This window comes from Miniopterus schreibersii (genome assembly GCF_964146895.1).
Source record: "Miniopterus schreibersii genome assembly, chromosome: 18".
Taxonomy (NCBI): domain Eukaryota; kingdom Metazoa; phylum Chordata; class Mammalia; order Chiroptera; family Miniopteridae; genus Miniopterus; species Miniopterus schreibersii.
Window position 1 is genome coordinate 29,491,440 of NC_138121.1, and position 26,742 is coordinate 29,518,181.

The following is a 26,742-nucleotide window of genomic DNA, read 5'->3' on the forward strand; positions in this document are numbered from 1 at the left end:
TAGTGACATAGCTTAACAGAAGCAATGTAACAACCACATAGGGGGAAACAGCTAAAGCTTGAACTAAACTTGTTGTCCCGCTAGAAAACTCACCATAAAAAAAGGATGTAAAACCCTAAAGAATCTACACAAAACTATTAGAGCTAACAAATGAGTGTAGCAAAGCAAGGCTGCAAGATACAAGATCAACATACAAAAAAATCAGTTGTATTTCTATACACTAGCAATAAACAATCTGAAAAGATAATTAAGAAAAACTACACTATTTACAACAGTATCAAAAAGAATAAAATATTTAGGAATAAATTTAACCAAAGAGAAGCAAGGCTTGCACACTGAAAACTACAAAACATTACAGAAGACCTAAATAAATGGGGAAAATCCTGTGTTCATGGATAGAAGACTTAGTATTGTTAAGATAACAATATTCCCCAAAGAGATGTACAAAAATCAATGTGACCCCAACTGCCTTTATTTCAAAACTGGAGAAGTGATCCAAAAATCCACATGAATTGCCTTTAAAGATCTTATATACTGCAACTTATATAACTATAAAAGTTTTCCTAAAACTTTTTTAGTGTGGCCAACAAAGACATAGCTGAAATGTCTAGGACTTGTATGTTGCCATTTTTTCCTAAAAGAGTGACTTTAAGTACCGGGGGGGGGGGGGGGGGGGGGGCTCAAATTATTAATCTATAAAAAAAAAGTATTTAACTTCATTTTATAATCAGTAAAATCCTTTTAGTTCTAAAAGTTTAAGGTTCTTCAATATCCAACATAAAACACTATTTCCTTTAAAAATATATCACTTTCACCTTGGCCAGTGTGGCTTAGTGGTTAGAGCTCCAGCCCTCACACCAAAGGGTCACAGGTTCGATTCCCAGTCAAGGGTGCCTACCTGGGTTGCAGGTTCAATCCCCAGCCCTGGACTGGGGTGTGTGCGTAAAGCAATCAATTGATGTGTTTCTCTCACATCGATCTCCCCCCCCTCCCCGCCTTCCACTCTGAAAAATCAATGGAAAAAATATCCTCGGGTGAGGATTAACAAGAACAACAACAAAAATACATCACTTTCCCTTATTGTGTCTGAGAGAGACAGAGCTGCTAGAGTTCCATGCATTCCTCTTAAAGGGCCTATATGCAGCCTTACTCCAACTCACTAGCTGTGAGCTCCAGCACTGGGGCAGCAGCTCAAAAGAGAAATATGGAGAGGAGCTATATTGTCTGGCATAAGGGCAAGGGCTGAAGGGGCAGCTTTCTCACAGACAGAAGTCCTGGCAAAGGCCATGGTTCCCTTGCTGAGCCCTCCCACCACAGAGCTGGCAGGTGGTCGCCATATCTGAATGTCCATCAACCTGGCTAACACTGTTCACCCTGCCCTGGTGATTCCAAAACCCTGTTCGACCCAACTTGTGGGCCCCACCCAAGCCCTTTCCAGCAGCGTCTCCATACAAACGGCCTGTCTTGGCTCATACTGCAACCATTCCTAAAATCTCTCAAACAAGCAGCATCTGGCCTCGGTGTACACCATACCAATTCTTGCGAAGCTGCCCCAGGCTGGACAATAGCAGCAGCCAGCCTCAGTTCACAGCTTGGCCTCTCCAGCCACCTCCAAGCCCAGCACAAGTAGCAGTCTTCTGCAGATCACTTTGTAGCTCATGTCAGGCGGCCCCAAGCAAGACACAGGCAATGGCTGGCCTTGGCATGCACCTCCTAGGAGGCCTCAGAGTCGGTGCACAGGTGGACTACAGTGAAGCACCACCCAACCACCTCCACAAGCAACACATTCAAGGAGCAGAGCAGCAGGCATCAGAGCCCCACTGAAGTGAGTCCTGCTCCATGGGGTTGGCCCCTGCACAGCATATCCTCCATGGTGGTCAGGCCAGTCCTCACGGCTGATCAGCCAGAAGGTAAATCCCTCCCACTGACATGCCAGCAACAATCAAGCCTCAACTACAACAGGAGAGTGCACAAAGCCCCCACACGGCAGCGTACCTGGAATGCCCCTCTTGGGTGACCAGGGAGTCTGTGCCTCTGGGCCCTATAAGAAACCTACTACATAGACCACTGTACCAAGTATGGGAAACATAGCAGCTCTACCTAATACAAAGAAACAAACAAAGACAGGAAGCCAAAATGAAGAGACAAAGAAACATATCCCAAATGAAAGAACAGATCAAAGCTCCACTAAAAGAACTAAACAAAATGGAGACCAGCAATCTACCAGATGCAGAGTTCAAAACAATGGCTATAAGGATGCTCAATGAACTTAGGAAAAGAATAGAGGAACTTAGTAAGAACTTCAAGAAAGAGATAGGAACACATAAAAATGGAGATAAAAAACAAGAAAAAGAACCAGTCAGTAATGAGTAATACATTATAGGGGAATCAACAGTAGAGTAAATGAAGCAGAGAACTGAATCAGCAATTTGAAAGATAAAGAAGCTGAAACACCCAATCAGAACAGGAAAAAGAAAAATGAGTCCCAAAAAAAATGAAGATCGTTTAAGGAGCCCCTGCGACAACTTCAATGTCCCAGTATTCACATCATGAGGGTCCCAGGAAGCAGAGTCCCAAACAAGATGAACCCAAAAAAGCCCACACCAAGACGCATCATAATTAAAATGCTAATGGTTAAAAACAGGAGAGAATCTTAAAAGCAGCAAGAGAAAAGCAGTCAGTTACCTAGAAGAGAGTTCCCATAAGACTGTCAGCTGATTTCTTAACAGAAAGTTCGCAGATCAGAGGGAATGGTGAGAAATATTCAAAGTGATGAAAAGCAAGGACCTACAACCAAGGTTACTCTACCCAGCAAAGTTATCATTTAGAACTGAAAGACAGATAAAGAGCTTCCCAGACCAAAAAAAAAAAACAAACTAAAGGAGTTCATCACCACCAAACCAGTATTACAAGATATATTAAAGAAGGGGAAAAAATATTAAAAATATGAATAAAGTGGCAATAAGTACATATCTATCAATAATTACTTTAAATGCAAATAGATTAAATGCTACAATCAAAAGACATAGAGCCCAGCCGGGTGTGGCTCAGCGGTTGAGCGTCACCTAGGATCCAGGCAATCGGAGTTCGATTCCAGGTCAAGGCACATACCCGAGTTGCAGGCTCAATCCACGGTCAGGGGCATGTAGGAGGCAGCCAATCAATGACTCATCACTGATGTTTCTATCTCTCCCTCTCCCTCTCCTTTCCTCTCTCTGAAATCAATAAAGATATATTAAAAAAAAAGACATACAGTGGCTGAATGGATAACAAAACAAATTCCTTACATATGCTGTCTAGAAGGGACTCACTTCCGATGGAAAGACAACACAGATTCAAAGTAAGGAAATGGAAAAGGCTATTTCATGAAAATAGAAACAAACAAAAAAGGCCGGGGTAGCAATACTTACACCAGACAAAATAGACTTTATAACAGAGGCTATAACAAGAGACAGAGTAGGAACCAGCAATTCCACTTCTGGGTATTTATCAAAAAGACATATGCTGCCCAGCCGGGTGTAGCTCAGCAGTTGAGCATCAACCTAGGATCCAGGAGATCCAGGTTTGATTCCCAGTCAGGGCACATGCCCAGGTTTCGGGCTCGATCAATGACTCTCTCATCATTGATGTTTCTATCTCTCTCTCTCCCTCTCCCTTCCTCTCTCTGAAATCAATAAAGATATTTTAAAAAGAAAAAAAAAAAAAAAGACATATGCTTCCTTATGTTCACTGCAGCATTATTTACAATAGCCAAGATATGGAAGCAACCTAAGTGTCCATCAATAGATGAGTAGATAAAGAAATGGTGCATATATACAATGGAACATGAACTCAGTCATTAAAAGAATGAAATCTTGCCCTGGCCAGGTGGCTCAGTTGGTTTGAGCGTAGTTTCGTACACTATAAGGTTATGGGTTCAATTCCAGGTCAGGGTTGCAGGTCTGACCCACAGTCAGGCGCGTATGAGAGGCAACTAATAGATTTTTCTTTCTCACATATCTCTCTTCCTCTCTCTCTCTCCCCCTACCCCTCCCTCTTTCCCTCCCTCCCTCCATCTCTAAAAATCAATGAACATATCCTCGGTGAGGATTTTTTTAAAAAATGAAATCTTACCATCTGCAACAACATGGATGGACCTAGAGGGTATTTTGCTGAGTGAAATAAGTCAGACAGAAAAATACAAATGCCATACAATTTCAGTTATATGTGGAATAAATTAAAAAACAAAATAAATGAACAAACAGAACAGAAACAGACTAACAGATACAGAAGACATTTTGACTACTGCCAGATCAAAGAGGGGTTGGGGATGGGTGAAAATGGTGAAGGGATTAAGATGTACAAATTGACAGTTAAAGGACAATCATAGCGATGTAAAGTACAGCATTGGGAATACAGCCAATAATATTGTAATAACTATATATGGTGTCAGATGGGTAATAGATTTATCAGGGTGATCAATTCATAAGTTACATAAATGTCTAATCATGAGGTTGTACACCTGAAATTAATATAACATTGTACATTAACTGTAATTGAAAAAAATAATTATTTTAAAAGAAAAAATACAATTTGGCCGGTGTGGCTCAGTTTGTTGGTGTGATATCCCGTACACAAAAAGGTCACAGGTTCAGTTCCTGGTCAGAGCACATACCCAGGTTGTGGGTTCAATCCCCAGTCAGGGTACGTAAAGGAGGCAACAGATCAAAGTTTCTCTCTCACATTGACCTTCCTCTGTCTTTCCCTCCTTCCGTCCCTCCTTCCTTCCCTCTCCCTCTAAAATCAGTAAAAACATATCCTTGGGTGAGGATTTTTAAAAAAGAAAAAAATAGTAATACTCCTGGCAGGGTAGCTCAGCTGGAACATCATCTCAATGCACCAAGATTGCAGGTTTGATCCCCAGTCAGTGTGCATACAAGAATCAACCAATGACTACATCAATAGGTAGAAGAACAAATCAGTGTTTCTCTCTTTCTCTCCCTTTCTCACTCAACAAATTTAATAATAATAATAAATTAAAAATACATCACTTTCCCTAAATGTGTGTTGCTCTTTTCATTTGGAATGTGGACCCACAGCAATGATTTGTACAGTTTAACATTAAGATACAATGAATAAACTGTAAATGGGGGGGGGGGGTTTTGAGGAAATGATAAGTAGGATGCACAACTTTTGACCTTATAGAACTGAAATGTTGCTAACCAGGCAATTCTCAACTCTAATGTTCAGATATTATACTATACGGCAGCTGTGTTGCTTCCATGTAATAAGGATAAAGTTTAACTGTCTGCTGAAGGACTTATTAACAGGTGTTCTACACTGCAGGCTCTATTCCAGCCTTGCTGGATGTTCACTATCCTGAAGTATTGCTTCTCAAATTTCACTAATGTATCCTGATGCTCAGACACTGGAATGAAAGGAACACCACCCAAACAAATTAATCTGCTTTCTTAAGACAAAAGGGAGTTTATTCTTTTATGATATCTTTCCCAATTTCTATTTGGAAATCATAATGTTCATTAGTATTGACTGTACTCATCCATTTCTACTTTCTCTCCCATCATGAATAAAGCACTGCAGCCATTGGGAGTGGGTGCACAGGCTGAGAAGGAAAAGTGACCCACCAGGAAGTAAACCTAAGCTCCATTCAAGCCTTTCAGCAAAGCTTTCACTTATTCAACACAGCCTTCCTGACAGGCAGAGTTTACAGCCAGCTCTGTCCTCCCATTAACTTTCAATAGATCCTTTAACCCCCCAGGAGCTGCCACCTCAAAGTCTGCCTCTTTATTAAGAACTGTTTACTGAACTCTCAAGTAGCAATAGTGAAATACAGAAGTAAAAGCAAGCAGGCCCAAGTGAGTGTGACTTGATATATAATGTATTTGTTTACTATTTGTATGTACTCTAACACATCCAAGCTTCTGGAAGGTCCTCGCACAGAATGGTAGCCTCTGCCAGCTCCTCAAGTCCCCACCACAGACCTGCACCCATTCTCCATTCACTATCTCATTTAACCCTCACAACAACCTGAAGGATAATAGGATCATCCCCATGTTTCTGATGAGAAGCCAGGTTCTGAGAGGTTGATTTACAGCCAAGTCAGTATCAAACTCGGGCTTTAGAGCCTATATCTGTAGTAGTCACACACATCACCCACTTCTCCTGCAAGCACAGCTCCTAGAAAGCATTTTAAGTCTAAAACTGACAAAGTCCTCCCCAACCCAAAATAAGTGACATGATACTGGCACTTATGACAAGACAATTCATACCTCAGAAATCCAGGGCAGGTTTAGCTCATCCTCCATCTAAACCAGGAACATAACTGACTCTTACCTGCTTTGGCCTCTCAACAGCATTCATCTTACCAACTACCCCCCTCTTTCCCAGGCTTCCCTCATACCACCCCCGTTTCTCCTGTTAACTCTGTTTTTGTTTCCACTTCCTTTCACTGGCTAGCTCTTCCTCCTCCACCTGCTCCTTAAAATGAGGTTTCCTTCAGACTCTTCCTGGACAATCTTATCTGCCTCTGTGGCTTTAATAACCATGCTGTTAAATCCCAATTCCAGTCTCCAACTCAGAGCTCCCCAAAGAACTCATAAAGTCCACCCATATCAGAGGCATGCCCACAAGCACACATGAGGCCCTCAAGTCCATATGACTGCTGTATTTCTTGCCCTGGTTCAGGGTACCACTGTCTAGACAATCTTCCAAGTCAGAAACTCACTGTCTCCTTCTCTCTGCTGATCAAGTTGACAAGTTCTGTCAATTCCAGCTTCTAAACATCACACTCTCTCCTCCCCACTGCCACTGCCCTAATTCCTAATTCAGTAGAGTCTCAGTGTTTCTTCAGCTATGTTATCATAACAACTTAATTATCTCCACTTCCAACCACACACACCAACCAACTCATTACCGACAGTGCTGAGAAGTGAACTTGGCACATCTGAATCACCTCTTGTTTACACCTCACTCTCACATATAGTCACTGTACTAACAAGGAATCCATTAGTGTTTTTCAAACTTCCAACCCACAGTGAGAAACACTTTACATCATGATGTAGTACACACATACATACAAATATGTAACTGAAGAAAAGGCTTCACAGAACAAAACTGGCCTTCCTACATGGAAGGCACCCAATGTTTTCTACTATATTCTAGATTGGCTGCTGGTGTTGGTTGGTTTTTACTGTGAATGCATCCCACTAAGTTATTTCACATCCCATTGATGTTGCAATGCCCTAATGGAAAGCTAGGGGAACTCAGGTTTTGAATGATGCTGTCCTGAGCTGCCTACTCAGCAATTTCATTCTTCCAATTTCTTGAAAACATCTCATTTCACTCATAGGAGTCTCCATCTGCCCACCTGGGCAAGCTCCTATTCATCCTTCAAAATCACACTCAGATGCTGACTTTTTTCCTGAATACTGTCAATATTTTTCTAATTTTCTAGAGTGAACACGTACTATTTTATATTTTACATTATGTCACCACCACATTCAGGAAACCTTTCCCACATACCCCTCCAAGTCATGCTTATAGTACAACCATTGAGCTTGTCTCCTCAGTCTGTAAAATATCCCCTTTTCTCAGAGCCCAACACTGTACCCTGGTCACATGCACATATAAGACACAGAGTAGAGGAAACCCTAACGTTCAGAGACCATGGGAAAGCATAACTAACTGCTATATTAGCAAGCATGGAAATGAGGCCACTTCATAGAGATGTGCTGTCCCAAAAAAGCTCTCCACCTTTGCCTCTGAGTATTTGTGCCCTTCTGAGCCATCCAACTTACAATCATTATTTGATACAGATGAAAATTCACCTCAAATAAATGTAGTTTATAGACAAAATTAATGAGAAATTAAGAATACACAAAGTGCCCTGGCTGGTTTGGCTCAGTGGTTAGAGAGTCAGCCTGCAGAATGAAGGGTTGCAGGTTTGATTTCGGTCAAGGGCATGTATGTAGGTTGCAGGCTCCATCCCCAGCCCCCGGTTGAGGTTCTTATGGGAGGCAACCAATAGATCTCTCTCTCTCTCTCTCTCTCTCTGAAAAGCAATGAAAAAATATCCTTGGATGAGGATTAAAAAATAATAATAATAATACACAAAGTAAGAAGCCCCCCCACCCCATCCAGAGTCTTCTATTATAAGCCCCAGCTGAGTGGCCGTGCCTTGTTAGCTACTGTTCCCCAGGTAATTCAAGATTTTTGGCATAGCACATTGGTTCCTCAGAGCCTTTCATTCTGTCTCACCTACAAATTAATAAAGTATCCATTTTCTCCTTCCCAGAATCACCAATTCGTGACAGCACTGGAACACTTCTTAACTGTATGCCAAGTTACAATCTACTTATTTCCTCCCTTACTTCCACTGACAAAGCTTTCAAAACATATTTTTATCAAATGGAAATAGTGCTCACTAGTCCCAATTCAAGCAATATTAAGCTCTCAAATTAACAGATTGCCCTCAAAAAGCAGTGAGAGAGAGAGAGATGGGGAGAGGGAGGGAGGGAAATGCAGTCTCCCCCTCAGCCTGCAAGGACTACATAAGAAAACAGTGAAAGGACACTTGAAAATAGCTACATATATGTATAAGGTTAGTAACATTCACTGATTTCTTTTTTTTAACCATAGTATCTGGGAGAAGAGACACAGACAGGACCTGGCCTCCAAATGCAGAAGTTTCCAGCTACCATCACTTCCACTGTGTATTATCCACCAGGAATTTAAGATCCCCTACCACTGCCCAGCCTGTTCCACCCACTACATATAAACAAGTGGCCTAAACTATAAACAGGCACTGAAGAAATAATGGGTTACAGGGAAGATATGCCCACTATATTTCAAAGACTCGAATCACCCATGACTTGTCTCTTACGTATTCCAACCACTATCGATGTTTCAGATTCTGTGTGTCTGAAGGTGAGGACTATAGAAATGTTTTTTTAATGCTTCCCAAGCAAATCTAATAATCACTGATCCAGATCCACTATCCCACTTGAGAATTCTTATTATCCTTCCCCTATAAAATAAGTTGGAGAGGCCTAGTTTGAGAAAGAAGGCCACAGAAATGAGAAGATTCCACAAAAGTCATTTAAGCCAGGAATAGCAAGGCTGCGAGGAACAGTCCAGAGCTTAACCCTGAAGCAGGCTGCACTCACCTCAGAGGTGACACCCCCAGCCCTGTGTGTTAACATGACAACTAATGAAACATGCTGCTGGTCCACTCACTGTGCTCCAGCCCAGCTACTCAGGATAAGGAAAGATTATTCAACAGCCCTGACACTATACAGTCCACAATAGATGTCTCCTGGATCTAAAATCTGCTCTGAGGGACAAGATCAAATCCTTATTTAGTAAAGGGTGGGATGTGGATGGAAAAAATCAGACTCATACAGCCACAACACACAAGTGAGTCTAGGACTCAAATCAAGATAATCTCCTGGATTCCAGTGATCTAACATTTGATGAGTTATCTTCTGCTAAGATCCTGGATGTTTGGGGAACATCCCCTCCCTAAAGATTGCACAAATGCACAAGACCAGTCAAACAGATTTGAAATGCCACTTGCTAAGAAGCTGCAGGTTGGAGGGGTTGGTTAATCTAAGGCAGGTATACACATCATTGTGGGGACTCACTTTGAGATATGATGCCTGCTGGGAGCCCAGTATCTATCCACCAACCCACCATTACCATCCCATCAGAAACAAACATGCTTTCAATTTGTCAGTTCAAGAAATAAGATGTCTTTCTCACTTCAATTTCTATATTTAATTCAATATACTGGCGATGCTCTTCATCTTTAAATCACCTCAAATTTCCAAAACACCTGTGTTCTAGTAACTGTGCTGAACTGTTAAAATGTGTTCATTAGCCAAAAGATTTTATTACCAAGCAGAGAAACATTTGCACATCCACACAGGAGGACCCCCCCTCCAAAGCAAAGGAGTAGAATCTCTATTTTGAAAGGTAGAGTAAAATTTTCTCCTATGAAAATCTAAGTCTTTTTCCTGGTAGATTACCCTCATCAACAAGAAAAATTCAAATACAAAAGACACACCATTTTCTAACAGCAAGTATTATACAGGAACCTCAGACACAAAGCAGGAAGTCTGGAGACCAGATCCATGACAGATAACACTGCAGTCAGTGAACAAAGAACAATCTACTCAGTAGATGAGGCCTGGACAACTGGTATTCACTGGAAAACTATGAACAACCAGTTCCTAATCTCACATGGTACACAAAAATCAATTTGGGACAGAGTAAAAGTTCAAATATAATTGGCAAAGTACAAAATTTTCAGAAGGCATATGAAACTATCTTTATGTCCTTGGCATTCTGGAATCCTAAAATAAGGCATAATGGGTCATGATCCACAGTTTAGAAGACACTGTCCTGGAGAACCTAGCATAATCCCTTCTAAATAAAAGGATTCAATCTCCAATCATCAAATGCAACTGCATTTTGCCATTCCTCTCAAAGGTAAATCACAACAGAATATTATCTTAATGCATGACATATGTTATTCAAAATTCAAGTATATGCACAATCATAATAAAATTCCTGCCTTTCCTACTCAGCACTGAAGGTTCAATATGTCCCACTGTGTTTGGTAAACAGAAAAGTTTTTTGAAAGACACACAGTATTTAGGTATAAATAACTCTGTGTATGAGTCATGAGCACAAACATATATGACCTTATATGACCTCTAAATACATACAAATTCCAAAACCAGTAACATGAAGTTAATGGTTTTACTTCAAAGGATATAAGATCAAATATACCCTTTTAGTGCTAAAAACAATGCCAGCCCTTGCTGGGGAATTCAGTTGGTTAGAGCGTTATCTCAATACGCCAAGGTTGCAGTTCGATCCCTGGTCAGGGGAGGGCACATACAAGAAGCAACCAACGAAATAAGTGGAACAGCAAACTGATATCTCTCTCTGTCTCCCTCCCAAATCAATCAATAAATTAAAAATTAATAAAAACTGCAACAAGGAAAAAAACAAGTGGCAAAGTTTTCCATGTAAAATAGTGATTTAGAGAAGTAGGGGAGAAAACATATCTCAAATGCAATGTGATATTTAAGATGAACTTGAAACATACAGGAGAGCCTCAGTAACCAGAATCATCAATATGACCACATAATCAACAAAGAAAAGTCTGTTCTATTCTGCACCTCACAGTTTACACACACCAAAGGTATTCTAAACAAATCTCTGTAAACCTTAGACCCCTTTCAAATCTTTTCATTACAAATGATCACATATGGACCTGGTTGTAAGCTAAATGCTAATAACAAGCAGAGCTCAGTTAGGGTCTAGACCAGAGATTTTCAACAGGTATTCCGCGGCACACAGGTATGCCGCAAGAATTTTAAAAACATGCAATACCTGACTATTTAGTCAGGGCACTGACCTCTTTTCCCTTAGGTTGTAAAATAAAAAAATGACAACAGCCAACACAACAATAGTGGTTCAGTGTGAATAAATCAAAATTAGACCTATTTTTTGTCAGCAAAAAATATATTATTTGGTGTGCCACAGAATTTTAGTAGTAATTAGTTTATGTGTGCCATGAGATTAAAAAGGTTGACTTGCTGGTCTAGACTGTATGGGTAGCCTCCAGAAGCATAGGCTCCACCTCCACTACATGTACAGCTTTCTGAATACACTACCACATCAGGTATCATTTCGCTTTTCCTTTTATTTGGGAGCTGAGCCACAGTCCACCATTTTAACTCCATGATCTATGACTTTACTCTCATGAAGTCTGACTAAGAGTAAGAGCCACAGAGGGAATCACTGCATGCTAGGAGCAAGGTCTAAAACATAAAACTATGCTAGCTTCCAGTCTTGTGTTCTTTCTCCTACACCATTCTCCCTCTTTTTACTCTCTGATCTTCAAGGGGAAAATGGAATGATTCACATCAACAGGCTTCCTTTCAAACAATTCAATGAGCTGTTATTAAAAAATAACATCTAACATCTTACAAATATATTAGTATAAAATGTCAATGTTCCCATGGGCGGAGGGGAAATAACAAAAAACAAAACCAAAAAAAACCACGAACCACTGGAAAATGTCAAGCACGAACTAAGGGCCCAAAAAAGTCTAATCCAGAGGGCTGCCTGGGGCCAGAAAGACAAAAAACATGGGGGGGCGGGGGGGGGCTGAGAGTTCCCACTGACACTTCCACCAGACTTGCCAGAGAAGAAAATGAATCAATAGGGCACCAATGCTAGGCATTTTTGTAACTGTGTTGCAACACATGTACTTGTATGAATCTCGGAGTGGCTATGTAACTTGAAGCAAAAGGGAGAGTTTAAATTACAGTTTTGGTTTTTTAATCCTCACCTGAGGGCATTTTTTCCATTGATTTTTAGAGACAGTGGGAGGGATGGAGGGAGGGAAAAACATCGAGGTGAGAGACACACATCAATTGGTTACTTCCCACATGAGCCCTGACAGGGCGGGAATGGGACCTGCAACCGGGGTACATGCCCTTGACTAGAAACCTAACCTGAGACCCTTCAGCAATCACTGAGCCAAAACAGGCCAGGGCAAAACGTAGTTTCTGAAAAATAGGCTGAACAGTGGCGTCTACAATTAATTGACCATAGCCAGTTACAGATTTCTTTGTTCCTTCACCACTCCCACTGCTTCACTTGACTAGCCTAAAATAATACGCAATTAAATAATTAATTTTTTTAAATGAAGGTTTCCTACAATGTGCATGTGCTTAAAACTCTATGGGGAGAAAGTCCTAAAATATTTAAATGAATTTTTTATCTGAAGAGACAAAAAATTCTCAAACAGGCTCTATTAAAGACAAATTTTTAAGTGTGGTTCAGTGGCTGAATATCAATCTAGGATGCAGAAGATCTCAGTTCGATTCCCAGTCAGGGCACATACCTGGGTGGCGGGCTCGATCCCTAGTCAGGGGGCGTGCAGGAGGCAGCCGGTCAATTACTCTCTCTCATCATTGATGTTTCTATTTCTCTCTCTCCTTCTCCCTTCCTCTCTCTGAAATCAATAAAGATATATTAAAAAAAAAAAGTTCTTGCAAAGACAATGTCAGAATATATTATACCACCCAATAACAAATGCAGAGTCATAAAAAAGCAATTCTTCAAAAATAGAGTATTTCAAAAATGTGCAAACCTGATTCTAAAAAATTAAACCTACCCTGCATAATTACACAGAAGCCACATGCAGCTATGGAACTTAGTACTGCCATAGTGATCCCAAGTGCCAGCCACTTTGCAAAAAGCTTTCCTGAAGTGATCCAAGATCTCAGACTCACAGTGTATTTGTTGGCAGATTTCAAAATAATCTATTCTAGTCTCAACAGCTCCAAATTAAAAGTCACAAGTTAAAAATCCTTGTATTGAAGTCCTGCCTGGTGTGGCTTGATTAGAGAGGGTCATCCCGTACACCCAGGGGTGGCGGGTTTGATCCCTGGTGAGGGCACATGCCCAGGCTGGGGATTCGATTCCTGGTCGTGGTGCACATGGGAGGCGGCTGATCCATGTTTCTCTCTCACATAGATGTTTCTCTCTCTCCTTCTCTCTCTCTCTCTCTTCCTTCCTCTCTCCCTAAAAAAAAATAAAAATAAAAATAAAAATTTTAAAGAAAAGTGGGCTCTCAGCATTTTCCCTCCTAGAAGCACGCTTGCACCTTTCCCCTCCCCCTCTTAGAGAGAAAAACAAAGTCCTTGTATTGGAAGCAAAATCAAGATCAGTTGTGACTCAGATCCTACGAATACACTTTTTTTAAAACTAATGAGCATTAATTCACCAATATATGAAGGGTTGGATATGTCTGAAATTTCCTTGATGTATACAATGAGTGCACAGTACAGAGTGCAAGAAACATAAAGGACAGAAGCCCAATCAGCATAACAAGAGTGGGGAGGGAGGCAGACCATGGCCCATGTAGGCTACCTCCTCTAATCCCTACAAGGTGGAACACCCACAGATGGTGGTACCTTGAAAAATTGCCAAATAATATGTCTGTTCTTCTCACTATGGACTTCATTTCAATATTCTGTACTATTTCTAACTTTTTAACAATTAAAACAATTAAAAAACATGTTTTTGGATGTGATGGACAGATCTTTGGAAACTCTTTCTCAGAAAGCTGTTAAAAATTAAGACTTTTCAAAACTGACCCTGGGTACAGAAAATTCTATAAACTTCTCTCTAGAAACAGCTTGTCCAGATGTATTTTTTTGTCTGTCTCCATCTCTGTCTGTCTTTCTCATTCCTCTAGGTTTTAGGCCAAAACAATGTTTTACCACCTGGATTGTCATTTAGGAATGGTTTTACACATCTGAGACTCATTTCCAAAAGAAGTCTGTGAGTAGCTCAAGGAGGAGGCCTAAGACTTACAAAGGAAGACAGGGACTGGTTCAACTCTTTCTTCCCCACCATCCACTCGGAATGTTGGTGATTCCAGGTTCTTACAACAAGACACCATTTTGCAGTGTTCTCTCTGCAGCTTCCCCTGCCTTCCCCCAAAAGTTAACTCCCCAGCAGCACAAAGGTCTGCGCTCTCACTCCTGCCTCCAGCCCCTACCACAGGCCCTACACTCCCATGGCCAGCCTCCAGCCTGGCCAACCTCCAGCGTGACCCTCACTTCTTCCAGCTGGCCCTATGCCAATGCTACTGATCACTTCACTACAATATCCACCTCTCCACCTCTTTCATTAGAAAGATAAATATCAATGTTTCCTCTAGCCAGAAAATTTGTCAAATGTTAAGTATTTGAAATTAAACTTATTCTTAGCAAAAAGAAACAGATACCTGCATTCCAGTGCATCAGGTGCCCTCCAGTCAGTGAGGAGGTGAGAAACACAGTGTGCTCTGATTCCTGACGCAAACATCCTTCCCCAGCACCACCCTGCACTGCTTTGAGAGTCAACATCACATGTGGGTAAGAATGCCAACCACTCTACCTACCTCCTGCACATGGAAAATTCTTAAACAACACCCTCCCCACCCAGAGGCTACCACACCTGTTAAGCCCTTCCAACCAGGTTTTGCAAGCAAGAAAAATTAATTTATTAGGGACACTGTACTTATGAGTGAGAAACACCCTTTTTTACATGTAAAGATATGCCAATAGGCCCTGGCCCGTGTGGCTCAGTGGTTTAGGGTATCAGCCCGTGCACCAAAAGGGTTGTGGTTTGATTCCTGGTCAAGGGCACACACCCAGTCAGGATGCATGCGGGAGGCAACCAAGCAATGTGCCTCTCTCACATCAATGTTTCTCGCCCCCCCCCCCTCCCTGATTCTACTCTAAGAAAATCAATGAAAACACTATCCTTGCCTAGCCGGCCGTGGCTGAGCGGTTAAGCATCGACCTATGATCAAGGAGATCGAGGTTTGATTCCAGGTCAGGGCACATGCCTGGGCTGCAGCTCAATTCCCAGTGGGGGGCATGCAGGAGGCAGCCAATCAATGACCCTCTCATCATTGATGTTTCCATCTCTCTCTCTCCTTCTCCCTTCTTCTCTCTGAAATCAATAAAGATATATTTAAATATATATATATTCCTAATCCTCCTGCATGTTTGAATTGAAGTGAATGTCCTGATCAACATATTCACCCTGCACAGATTTCATTACATAAAGAGGTATTCAGAAATCCTTGGGTGCAGATTAACAAAACAACAACAAAAGAAATACCAATAGGATGAATTAATAAGTGGGGGCAAAGGCAATGACCCAGATGGGTTAAGAAACAAGTTTGCACATGTGGTAGGAAATGGACCAAAAGCCAAAATGGGCCCTGGCAGGATAGCTCAATTGGTTAGAGCATTATCCAATATGCCAAGGTTTCAGGTTTGATCCTTAATGTCAGGGCACACGTAAGAATCAACTAGTGAATGCATAAATAAGTGGAACAACAAATCCTTTCTCTCTCCCCACACCCCTCTATCTCCCTTCCCCTCTCTCTAAAGTAGGTAGATGATGATAGAGAGATAGAGAGATAGATGGAGAGATAGAGAGATAGATGGAGAGATAGAGAGATAGATGGAGAGATAGAGAGATAGAGAGATAGAGAGAGAGATAGAGAGAGAGAGAGAGAGAGAGAGAGAGAGAGAGAGAGAAATAAATAGGCCGGGGGGCAGGCAGGCAGACGGATAGATAGATGAAGCGAAATGGGTACAGAGTGAATCCACTTTGAGAACAGAGATCTGTCCCTGGAAGAAAGTGTGAACAAAATCTGTGCAAATGTGTAACCACTGCATGCAAGACATGTGCCAGTACAAAGCACCCTGTTAGGTTGGACAGGGCAGTAAAGTCTGAGGATCAAGACCCAGACATGAGGTTTTTGTAAAATATTCAAAAACACCAAGGCTGAGTCAAAAGCTGATAAAAAGTTTAAATCTGAAAACAAAAATAACTCACTGAGTCCTGGCCAGCATGTCTCAGTGGTTAGAACATCAGCCTGCACACCAGAGGGCCTCTGGTTCAATTCTTGGTCAAGGACACATACCTGGGTTGCAGGTCAACTCACCACCTCTTGTCACATTGATGTTTCTCTCCTCCCTCCTCCCTCCTCCCTTTCCCTCTCTAAAATAAATGGAAAAAATATCCTTACTCCTTGGGTGAGGATTAAAAAAAAAAGAATAACTCACTGAGATGTTTCATCAAGGAAAGTACAGTAAACCCTCAATTTTGGGGACCTTGATTTAATGGATTTCGGATTTAATGGACAAAATTTCTGTTCCGTATGTCATATGTGAAAATTAACACCCTGTTAATTTTAAAATGCTTTTAACTAAGATCTGCTTATAATTAATTAATGGGTGTGTGTTTCTGTTATTAATTCAGTTGTTTTTAACAATTTTATTTTTAATCCTTACCCAAGGATATTTTTTCCCATTGCATTTCAGGGAGAGTGGAAGGGGGAGAGAGGGAAAGGAACATCGATATGAGAGACACACACTGATTGGTTGCCTCCCACACTTGTCCTGACCAAGACCAGTGATTTAGCCTGCAACTGAGGTATGTGCCCTTGGCAGAAATTGAACCCGGGACCCTTCAGTCCACTGGCCAAAGTTCTAACCACTGAACCAAACTGGCTAGGGCTATTTTCAACAAATCTTAGCAAATAGGCCATATGTTTAAAAAAACACTGTAGTAATTTTGCCCCCATAAATATTACATATCTACAACTATAGTTTCCATATTTAAATCCAAGAGTCACCACTCCTAAACAATGTTCGGTGAGTGATGAGCACATGATCACACTGCATCAAGTGTGGTAACTGGTTCTGTTGTCTTGTGGGGTGACTTTCTGCAGCAGTTTTAATGCGTGCTGGTTGATGTTCCTAGTGAACTAAACCACGCCCCTGACGTGTGTATTTGTTTACTTGTGGTGACCAATGAATGCACTCATTTACTAGACCTATTCAGTATAAATTTAAAATTACAGTAATACATATAGAAAGCTTTTCTGTGAAATTAAACCTTTCATACATACTTAATTTTAATTACACAAACATGTCTACATTAAGTAAAAACAGGTAAACTAACTTGTCAATTTTTTAACATACGTATTTGGAAAACCTACTTTATTATATAAAGGACTTTCTGCTTTAACGGACAACCCCTCACCCAAATTAGTCTGTTATATTGAGATTTTACTGTAGTTAAATTTTATGCTCCTGTATAAGATAGTAACAAGACTCAAAACAGATAAATATTACTATTCAATTTTTAAAATTTCAAGCAGAATGAACAACACACTGTACGGAAAGCCATCACATCAAAAAGCAGTGAGCAGCCCTAGCCAGTTTGGCTCAGTGGTTAGAGCGTCAGCCAACAGACTAAAGGGTCCTGGGTTTGCAGTATCCATCCCCAACCCCGACTGGGGCGCATGCGGGAGGCAACCAATCGATGTGTCTCTCTCCCTTCCACTCTCTTTGAAAAGCAATGGAAAAAATATCCTTGAGTGAGGATTTTAAAAAAAGCAGTAGGCAAAAGAATTTATCAATAGGAAACTTTTCATGCCCAAAGTACTTTGAACAAGTGGCTGCTCACCGGAATTCCCTGTACATGAAACACTTTTGCTGGGAAGAGCAGCTGGGCATGAAAACACTCTTTCTTCAGACCGCCTACTTTTGGCGAGGGGACGCAGGAAGGAGACAGCTGTCAGCATTAGTAGCTTTACTGAGGCCTGGATCCTTTCCCCTGGACCCCTTTCGATCCCTGGACTACACCTGAAATTGGATTAGACCAGAACACCAGAGGAGCCAAGTTATCATGACACTTAATCCACTGCCTCTTATCCTAAAAACAAGAAAAGTAAAATAAGGCTGGTGGATATGAAACTATTATGGACCATTTCAGGACTTATTAGTGTACAAGGCTACTTTTAGAAACTCTAATATAAATAGAAATCGAACATGAAGCACCAAGAGACCTTACAGTCTCTGCAGGAAGTGCATTAGGGGCTGGACTGTTGGGAGCTTAAGGGAGTCTAGACAAAGGAAAGAACTGACAAAGAACACCACCCCCACGGCTGACAGAGACACATGCACCACCAGCACCACCACACTGCTGGACCCTGAGTCACTCAGACCCACATGGCATCTACCATGTACCAACCCATCCTGGGAAGCTTAGAGGCCTGTTCCTATTGACCTCCAAGGGACAGAACCAAGCATGGGGTGTTCAGGCACAAACTTACGGAATCTCTCTCTCCACTGCAGGTCCAGCTCAGTGGAGGTTCAGTGGAGGCAACTATTAACAGCTGATTCCTTCCCAGAAAGCTAAGACCCTATCTTTGTGGCTTGTTTGTAAAAGGAAAACAGGCTGTTTGGATGTAGCATTAATCAAGTATCATAGAGGGGAGGGAACAGAGCTGTTTTATTTATTTAACAAACACAAATCGCACCAGCTATATGCTAGGTTCTTGTTAAGTGCTTGACCAATTCAATTTTACTGAATCCTCACAGAACCTCCACATGGGAGATTCCATCATCTGGTGACCATTCCCCTTGGCAGGTAAGTAGAACAGATAAGGAGACTGAAGCACGGGCTTGCCCTGCAAGCTGAGTCATTTGAGTGCCAGATTCACTGTCACTGTTCACAACAGAAAGAAGTGTAGCCAGGCCTACAGAAGCATCTGCAACACACACCTAGATTGCAGCTCCCTTTTCAGACAACCTGTGAACTGAGGTGAACATCTCCCAGGACATATTTCCTCCAACCTAGAGCAGCAAAAGCACCACCTTTGTGGTAGAACACAGGGACATGCAGTGACCCAAGTGGACAGGAAATGGGGAAAATGTACACACAGCAGCCACTATACATCCTCTTCCTAATGCCAGGAAAAGCTAAGGACACGTGTTGTCATTAAGGGAGGCAATCAGCAGAGGAGGACTCCAAAGGAGACCCAGGTCATAGTCCAAGTCCCAGCACTGACTTCAGCACATCCAGGCAACCTCTCCAGGTTTCAGGGAAACTAAGAGACCAGCTCCCTGGGACCCATGCTGCCCCTGGAAGCAATGTCCTACCTTTAATGGGCACCATTACCACCCTCAAACCTTAACACACACCCCCCCAAAAAACCTTCCTAGGATCAGTGCCCAAACTCTCAGTGAATACTCCCCACCTCTTCCAAAATACCAGGCTTTTCTAACTGTGGGAAACAAGAATACTCATTACAAACAGGTGTATTTTTTTAAAAAGAAAGAATTTTTAAAAGGTTACCTTAGCATACATTCTTTAACAAGTAAACAGTAAAAAGAATGTCTTGTTTTGTTTTTGAGAGGGATTCACTTAAAACCAGTGTTTTAAGGAACATGCCTTTTACAATTTTATAGTAATTTTAAAAGGACCTTTTCCTAACTGCATTTTAAAATCCATGTTAGGTGTATTTTCAAAGAATGGATTCTTGGGACAGGAAGATGAGGAGAAGCGGAGAGCAGCCCCTGGCTTGTTCCCAGGCAGGGGATCTGATGGAGGCTACACCAGGGTTCTCCCAACAGTGGGGCCCCCCACAGCATGTGCTACGATTGAGAAAAGATCTAACAAACAAGCTCTGAACAGACTCCAAAAGCTTGGGCCAAAATCATGAGTGCTGAGAATAAGGAAAAAGCTTATAACGTAAAAAGAGATAAGGTTTTCCTAAAGTTTCCCATGGAACTAGCATCTACAAGAAGTTTAAGACAAAGTCAGTTCTGCCTGCCAGGCTATTAAGGGCTTGCAGTGAAATCCTGAAATCCTTCTGACAGGACCCCCTGGATGCACACTGACGAAACACCCAAAACATGGCACACATAAAGCCACTCCCATCACTCAGTTCCCAGCTCCAATGGCAGCCACTAAGTGCCATCTTACACACACACTCCTGCCTATACCTCCACTCTGTCAGCCTCTCTCTCCTCCTCCACTCTGGGGTCCAGAGAACATCTCCCACACCACTGTTTTCCTGTGAACAACTGCCACTCCTGTACCCACCTGTCAAACACCCTCCACCCTCAGCAGTCCCAATCAACCCACCAACCAAGTCATTCTCTCTGAGCAGTTCTCTCTGCACCTGTGGACGAATGGCAACTCCTCCTCCCCAGACTGGGTCCTAGTTAAGGCTCCAGTGGAGTAAAGCTTGGGAAAAACCCAACAACAAGTCCAGCACACAGTCCAGGCCCCACCAACAAGGACAATGAATGAGTCACCCTTCTCCTCCAGCTCAGCCTGCACTATCCCCACACACAGAGCACATCCAGCTATCCAACCACAAAGCTCTGACCTCAAATCCAGTGACCTTCCCACCTCCAACCCGTGTCTGCAACCCACTGTCACCATATGGATATCTCATCCTTCTGACATCACCGTCACTGCACTTCACAAAGAAAGCATGCCTGGGTGGCCCCTCACCCGCAAACACACCAACTCTCTAGTCTTCCCACAAGATTCTCCCTGCATGTCACTAAACCAGCAATTCTGAACACTAACAATGGGTCCTGAGAAACTACTGCAGAAACATCTCAGCCAGATACAGATAGTGGCATCTACAAGACTTGGGCATCCAAACCATAGGGGCCTCATGACAGCCTCAGATCCCTCTTCATGTCTCTGCTCCCTCTGGATTCTCCATACTTGGTCCGAAGCACCACCTTTTCTCCCTCCTCAACAAGTGGCTTACAGGCCCTCAACTTCCATGACTCCTCATCCCATGCTAGTCCCAGAACGGACTGGGATTCTTCCTATTTAAGGCTAATCCTCCTAAAGAATCCCATCCCTTCCTGTGTACTTAGGGAACCTCACCAACCATCTCTGCCAAGCTTCACTTTCCTTATCTAGTACTGCAAAACAAGTTCTGTATTTTCACACATAAAACATCCTAATATATACCAACGAATACCTAATACAAAAATTCTTCTGGCTCTGGCCAGTGTGGCTCAATTGGTTGGGCATTCTCCTGTGCACTGAAAGGTTGCTGGTTCGATTCCCAGTCAGGGTGCATGTCAAGGTTGCAAGTTCAATCCCTGATGGGAGCGTGCAGAAGGCAGCCAATCAATGTTTCTTTCTCACATCGGTGTTTCTTTTTCCCTCTCCATTCCTTTCCCTCTAAAAATCAATTAAAAAAATTTTTTTAAAATTCTGTATTCCTGGCCAGGTAGCTCAGTTGGTTAGAGCATTGTCCCTATAAGCCAAGGTTGCGGGTTCAATCCCCAGTCAGGGAACATGCAAGAATCAACCAGTGAATGCATAAATAAGTGGAACAAGTCCATGTTTCTCTCTTTCAAATTAATAAATTTTTAAAACTTCTTCTGTAATTAAGCCAGTTCTCTATACAATCTTCTGTGCCCCCACTGATTTGCCCTGATCCCACCCCCTCTCCAGCACCCGCCAGTTGCAGCACTCACCCCTCTTCTCTTCAGCACTCACCCACACTGTCCCTTTGTCCATGCTAGTCAGCCCTTGATTCCTTTGCATGCTTAGGCCCCTCTGGCATTCTCTCTATCTGGTCAACTCCAAACTCCTCCCACAGAAGCCAAGTCAGGAGTTTCTTTCCTCAGAACACATTAGGACTGTCCCTGGGCCATCACTCTGCCTTAGGCTCACTTCTATGACATTTCTAATGTCGCATACCAATTTCATCTATCTTGAGATTCTATCAAGGAGGTAGCTGCCAATCAAAACCAACAATGCCCCCATGACAGTCATGTGTAAGGTGGCCACATAAACCTCTGCTTCTCTCTTCCATTTGAGGGATCTTCAGTGGTAGTCCTGTGTGTGACAGGCATGCTTCAGTTATAAAGCATAGCAGAGCTTCATTTGTTAATGGGTATCATCCTTCCTCAGGTTCCATAAAGCACTTAGCTGTTGCTTTGCAAAAAATACAGAATTGCCACCATTCAGCCAGTGCTGACTATGTGCACATCAAGTTCCATTGATAGGAATCAGATGCTGCGTGGCTGCTGCTGCTTTTCTGCACATTTCAAGTACTTACCATTTCAAGGCTGAATCTTAGTGTAATCTTTCAGAAGACATTCTAACATCAATTACACTTAAGACGTTTAGTACCAACAACATATATAACTAAACTGATAACAGTTTAAACAGAAATGACAAGGCCCACCCAGTGCAGGTAATTACAGCTAGTTACTACTGCTGCCTATGTCTATGACATTCCATTTTAGAGTTGTAAAACAAGATACATATTGTAATCAATGGAAAAGATAGCAATAATTGGTTTATAAAAAATGTTTTCTTGCCCCAGCCACATAGCTCAGTGGTTAGAGCATCGTCCCAGTATGCCAAGGTTGCAGGTTGCAATCCTATCAGGGCATATACAAGAATCAGCCAACGGATGCACAAGTAAGTGGAACAACAAAATCAGTGTCTGTCTCTCTCTCTCTCCCTCCTTCCCTTTCCCTTTCTCTCTCTCTCAAATCAAATTTTTTAAAAAAAGGTTTTCTCATAACAAGCAGAGAGTTCCTTAAGGGCAAGCAGGACTTGACTGTCTAGTTTACTTCTTTTTTTCAACTGATTCTTTTTTAGAGAGAGAGAAAGGACGGAGAGATAGACAGGCAGGCAGGCAGGCAGGCAGGCAAACTCTTGTCCTGGCCAGGGCCAAGAGTGTCTTGTTTACTTCTATACCCAGCATCCTAGCGCCGGGCCTGGCACACAGTAGGCATTCAATAAATATTTGCTGAAAAAAATAAACCAAACCAGAATCTCAAGAGGTGTAAATACCTTCCACATCATTCAGGCCAGGAGCTTCCATACTTTTCTAAACACAGTACATGGTGAGAAATACAATTAACACCTTGGAGCAGAATATACCACATCCAAACAGAACAGAAATAGAGAGAGACAGTATTTCCACAGAGTATGTGTAACACATGATGTTTTGTATTCTATTCCCTTAAATTAGAAACAAGCTGGCAAGACCTACTCTGTTGTGCTATCCTTTGCCCCATCCAACCAATGTTTGCTCAACTCACTCATCTAGGTACTATATTCCTAAGTTTTTGTCATAATCATGCATTCATTATACATACCATTATTTATCTAGTATTTTTTGTAATACAAAATATTCTTTAATATCTAATTTTCTTTAATATAACATTGTCTCCTTGTTTAAATGAAAATAAAGTTCCACTTCATAGCATTACTTTGATAATGGAAAACAAGAACCACTTTTCATACATAGACATAACCCTAAAATGCACCATTTGCCCCACCTTCAGAGCCTACTTGGAAGCAATCCCTATGAGACTTCCCATTTCCTTCAGGTGAATCCCCACGCCCCCGCCTGCCTCTTAACCATGACAGAGTTCACAGCATGTTCCAGAGTTGCAGAGAGTAAAAGAGAGCTGACATTCTCTTGCAGGCTACCTTTGTGCTACAACAGGAACAAGCCTCTGTGCCCAACCCATTCAAATCACCATCACCACACTTTTGCACAAGTGGGGCAAGTTCATGCTCATCTACAAGACTCAGCTCAGCCCAGTCTAGGAGTCCTGGAACAGCCCTGTGCATATCTTTCTAATCCTTCCCAAATACTTCTTACTGTTGTCAAGTCTGTCTCCACAGACAGGCAGCCAGCTCCTCCAGGTCAAGAACTGTGCCCTTCCTCTTGGTAGCCATAACACTGAAGCATGGAGTCAGACATCCCCGCTAAGTGAGTCCAGGATGAGCTCCTGGCACTGACCTGTTCCCTGACCAGGATTGGACACTGCCTGCCAAGAGGGAATGACCTTGTCACAGCAACTCATACTAAGCTAAACAGGTTACATTAGTACATAGGTGCATGTTCCCATAGAATGTACAAAGAATAAAGTCTCTTTAAGAAGTTCTTGCCCAGCCAGGCATCGCTCAGCAGTTGAACATCGACCCGGGATCCAGGCAATCAGGGTTCGATTCCTGATCAGGGCACAAGCCTGGGTTGTGGGTTTGATCAATGACTCTCTCATCATTGATGTTTCTCTCTCTCTCCCTCTCCCTTCTTCTCTCTCAAATCAATAAAGATTTTTTTTTTAAAAAAGTTCTCAACCACAAAACTAACATACTCAGTCTAAAGATAAAATCAAATACTTCCTTTAAATTTTGAATTAAAAGAACAAGTCAAATTAATACTAATGCTAACTGTCAAGGAAGAATTCTCAATGATCTGTCAGAATTCACATTATGGGTTCCAAATCCTGTCAAAGCTTTCAAATCCTTCGCCTAAGCAAACCTAACCTACTGTAGCATCTGAAAACAAATCTCAAATACCTTTTAAAAATAAAAATAAAAACCTTACTGTCATATAACTTACATTTTCAAACCAAAAAGTGAAATTTAAAATATAAACCTTAAATACAACACACAAGTACAAAAATATCTTCCAAATATTCGAGTATGCCATATTTCTAAAGGCAAACATTTAACTGCAAATTCAATAAATTTAACATTTACAAGCATTGTTAAAGGCTAGGTGATACTGGCCTAGCAGTTCAGCACAACAGCAGCCAGCTAAGTACTCTCACTACCCACCATCTCTGGCTTGCTCCGACTACAAGCAAACCTGCCCTGCCCTGCCCTGCCCTAATACACCATCTGTTTATGTTCAGCTTGCCCATATCATCATTTTCTTTAGTTCTTGTTGGCAGCTATCAACCATAAACTAGCTTATTTCATTTTGTTGCTTCAAATCAGAAGGAAAGAGAAAAATCCAAGAATAGAAACATAGTAATGGAGGGAAGGCAGGTATAACAGGGCCAGTATAAACAAGTATCTCTTAAAACTGGTTATTTAAAAGCAATTACACACACACACACACACACACACACACACACACACTATACATATATATCCACACACATCTTGCATTCTTCCATCTTTCAAAAGGTATGTGTGCCTTATAAGGAACTGCAAGTATCTCCTGAGCAAGGTTAGTCAAGAACTGAAATAGAAGGAGCAGGTGACAAGTTCAAAGTCACAAAAACAGGACAGAGCCAAACCAAGCAGTGCAGTGCTCCTGGTTCCGTTCCCGTTCCTTCCACCATACTGCACACCCTAATGTGTCATGGCAGAGGCATGTCTTTATTGCAAAGAGCATTTTTTCACCTTGAATTTCTCGTAGAGGCCTAATTATTTCCATGTGGAACATCTGACTTCAGGGTTTGTAAACACATATGTATTTGTTACATGTGTCCTACTTCCCTCCATGTTACAAGGAAAATAATGGCTGATAATACAGTAAGACAATTCTGACTTGATCTCTGATTTCCTCTTTACCTGTATTCCCGTATCTCATATCATGTGATTACCTCAGATCCCTCATTGAGAGCTTAACCAAGCACAGAGCCAGCCCATCTTATCTCAGTTACTAAGCTATCCCAAAAATTCCAGAAGCCAGCTTCTACCTAAGGAACATGCTGTGAGTTATTTCTAGTCATTTCCAATTCAAACACAGTGGTACCTCGGTTTTCAAACATTTCCGTTGACGAACATTTCGGTTTACGAACACCATAAACCCCAAAGGAAATGCTTCGGTTTTCGAACACGCCTTGGAAATCGAACATGCCACGCAGCTTCTGCTAAGTGCAAGGTCCTGAGGCCTAGCTGTGGGCTGTTGATCCCTCGGTTTTCGAATGTTTCAGAACTCGAATGGTCTTCCGGAATGGATGACATTTGAAAACCGAGGTACCACTGTACCTCAGAAATCCACCTGAAAGCCACATTGTTACATATGCCTTTTCGAACTCAAGCTTATTATAAACATAATAGGCCCATGAGTAGATCTCAGGATTTGCAAAACCCATTTTTTAGCTCCATGAATCACTTTCTTGTTTTCTTGCATTATTGGTTCTACATAATTTATCTCCAATTCACTGATTAACAGAAAGATACTGCCATCTTATTGTGCTGACAGAATCACAAACCATTATCCTAACTTGCGCTTTGTCTTCCAAGGAAAATCATCAGAGGTTCTAAGAAACGATGTTGGTTAATGCCAAAGGACCTGAAGGTAGTGTATGCACCTTAAAAAGCTCTGCTTCAGAACAGGAAGAATCAGCGAAGGTACCCAGAATAACTATTGATGTAGTTTCACAAAAATTCAGGTATAGATAGAAATTGATCAAGTTAATCACTTTATCTTTTAGGAGTTCATATTTATATCTTGGAGACGAGAAGTCATCAGAAGGGAAAATTTAAAATATTTGAACTACCCCAGAATATAATTAAATTCTGCCACCCAAAGGAGCCCCAGAAAATTCC

General features: G+C 41.8%; 1 protein-coding gene across 2 annotated transcripts in view; it reads right to left on the reverse strand.

Moving 5' to 3' along the window:
- Positions 1 to 26,742, reverse strand: part of ANKRD11 (ankyrin repeat domain containing 11) — a 202,668-nt gene that overhangs the window by 136,388 nt on the left and 39,538 nt on the right. The gene's annotated exons all lie outside the window — the stretch shown is intronic.